This window comes from Momordica charantia (assembly GCF_013281855.1).
Source record: "Momordica charantia cultivar OHB3-1 chromosome 6 unlocalized genomic scaffold, Mcharantia_2.0 BLBB01000006.1, whole genome shotgun sequence".
Lineage (NCBI taxonomy): Eukaryota > Viridiplantae > Streptophyta > Magnoliopsida > Cucurbitales > Cucurbitaceae > Momordica > Momordica charantia.
The window spans coordinates 16,642,819-16,645,696 of NW_028275164.1; the positions used below are offsets into that span (position 1 = coordinate 16,642,819).

At 42.2% G+C, this 2,878-nt stretch overlaps 1 non-coding gene across 1 annotated transcript; it reads right to left on the reverse strand.

Annotated features, from left to right (window-relative positions):
- Window positions 1-1,453: 1,453 nt before the first annotated feature.
- Window positions 1,454-1,560, reverse strand: LOC148210791 (small nucleolar RNA R71). The gene has a single exon (XR_015792006.1). It is a non-coding gene; the product is annotated as a small nucleolar RNA R71 (small nucleolar RNA).
- Window positions 1,561-2,878: the final 1,318 nt, after the last annotated feature.

Sequence of the window (2,878 nt, forward strand, 5' to 3'; positions counted from 1 at the left end):
TTATGTCTAAAAAGGGTTGCTAAGAAGTAGTGTTTTTGCTTTCCATTCATTGCTCAACATGTTTTCCCAAAAGTTAGGATTTAGAGAAGGCCACTGTAAGTCTTAACAAGTCAATACTGAAAAGGTTGCTTATTTGCATTGTCGAGTGGTTAACCGAGGAGAGGAGCGCCTTAGACAAGGGTTCCGCTTAAGTAGCCCAGACATAGGACCTTAACTCGAGGTTGCGACTATTTCCATCCTAAAACTAAGATATATCTCATAATAGACATATTAGGGAATGTCTTAGGACTTTTAACTTGCTTAGACATAAGTCAAGTGAGAAGCGTAGTCGTTGGTTTCTAAAGTAAAAAGCATATTGTCCTTAGCATGTCCTTGATTCTTTGTTGGCTAACTTGAAGTAGTTCGGGCTAGGTTTTATCACTCTAAGTCCAAATCCCAAATCCAAACCATTATTTGTGACCACTTCCCATTTTACAAGAATCACTCATTCCAACATTCACTATTCTTTAAAACTTTAGAGTTTGGAAATTGTTTAGAAGTCCTTGAGGATCGATACTTGGATACTCCATCCATTTTATATTACTCTGACACGTGTGCGCTTGCATCTATATAATTGTTACCACGCTTAGCGCGTGCGTTCAGCATAAACGCCCAGTCAAGTTTTTGGTGCCGTTGCCGGGGACTTTAGTTTTAAAATTTATTTTCAAATTTTTTTAGTTTTTATTTTTGTGAATTGTTGTTGGGTGTAAGTTCCATCCACCGTTTTTGTTCTATATTTTTGGTCGTTTATCTCACAAGGGTAAGTTAAAGTGCATGAGCACAAGATCTTTTCTTCTACCCCTTGACCCTGAGATTGAGCGGACCCTTCGAAAAACTCGAAAGGAGCAAAGACTTCGAAAACAACTAGAAAAGCAAAAAGAGAGAGAAGGTGAAATCAGTCCTGAAAGTGAGGTAGAGAGTACGAGCACATCAATGGCAGATATTCCACCTCGTGATCCGGTTGACCCACCTGCTGTTAACGGTAATATGAGGGATCATGCAAGAAATGATGAATTCAACCATATCCAGATGGTGGACAACAGAGACGTGGCAATGCGAGAATATGCCGCCACGGCTTTTCAGAACTTTGATTCAGGGATAGTCAACCCTATTCCAGCCCACGCAAACTTTGAGCTTAAACCAATGATGTTCCAAATGTTGCAGACAATTGGACATTTTGGAGGGCAGGAACATGAGGATCCACATGATCATCTGAAATCATTCATTCAAATTGCAAATGCATTTCGATTACCTGGTATAACAGACGATGCTCTGAGACTAACATTTTCCATTTTCTTTGAAGGACCAAGCTAGAGCATGGCTCAATGCATTTCCACCGGGATCCATCACCACATGGGGGTCGTTAGTGGAGAAGAAGTTCTTAACAAAATTCTTCCCACCTACTCGCCACGCTGATATCAGAGAGGAGATCATCTCCTTTAGACAGTATGATCGTGAACCTGTTCACGAGGCGTGGGAGAGATTTAAAGAACTAATCAGGAAATGTCCGAACCATGGCTTGCCGGCGTGCATCCAGATAGAACATTTCTTTAGAGGTTTAGATCATCCTACTAAGATGATGCTAAACAATGCTGCCAACGGAGCCTTTACAAATAAGACATTCAACGAGATAGTTGACATCCTAAATGACTTAGCTTCACATAACGAACTATGGTGTTCGCAAAGATTAGGGCAGCACCAAAGAAGCAGATCCAGCTGGAGTTTTGGCTCTGGACATTGCGACCTCGATGCAAAAAGAGATGGTTACAATGAACCAGAGGCTAAAAGAGATGGCATTGGGAAAAAAAAATCCATTAGCCACGCCGATACAACCTGTGCAGTCGGATTATTGCACTCCTGCCCCTGTTTGCCAAGTCAACGATCTCATTTGTTCATTTTGCAGTGAAAACCATATTTATGATAATTGTCCACATAACCCTGCTTCCGTTTTTTATGTAGGACATGGGAACAATAGGAACTTTAACCCATATTCGAACACCTACAACCCAGGTTGGAGGCACCACCCTAATTTCTCATGGGGAGGACAAGGAGGTTCGAGCGGTTTTAATCAAGGGCAGAGCCAACAGAACAAGCAGCCCTATGTTCCACCTACACAGCAATACATCCCACCACCGCAACAGGAGTACAATCAGAGAACACAGACTCCACCAGTTCAAAATAACAACTCAAATCTTGAGAATATGATGAAGGAGTACATGGCCCGAACCGACGCAGTGATACAATCCCAAGCGGCATCAATGAGGAATTTCGAGACCCAATTGGGACAGCTCGCCAATGAATTGAAGAATAGACCACAAGGTTCTTTTCCAGGCCATACTGAATTACCAAAACGAGAAGGGAAAGAACAGTGCAAAGCTGTCACCCTCAGGACTGGACTGGCATATGATGGACCAACAATGCCAACAACAGATGTACAAATTCCGTCCACTGAACCAATTGTAAAGATACCAGAAAATCCAACAACACCAGAAAAAGAAAATATTAGAAAAGGTAATGAGGACACCCCGAGTGTTCCTCCACAGGTACAGCCTTCTTTTACCCCTACTCCCCCGTTTCCACAAAGATTAGTAAAGAAAAATAATGATTCCCAGTTTAGAAAATTTTTAGATATTTTAAAACAACTGCATATAAATATACCATTAGTAGATGCTCTAGAACAGATGCCAAATTATGCTAAGGTGCTTCAGCTCCTCCTCCTTCGCTTCAAGGGCCTGGAGCATGTCGTCCTTCTCCTTGAGGAGTTGGAACTTCTCCTTCTCCAAGCCCTTGGTGATAGCATGGGCAGCTCGGAGCTGGGCCTTGCGTCTGTCTTCTTCCT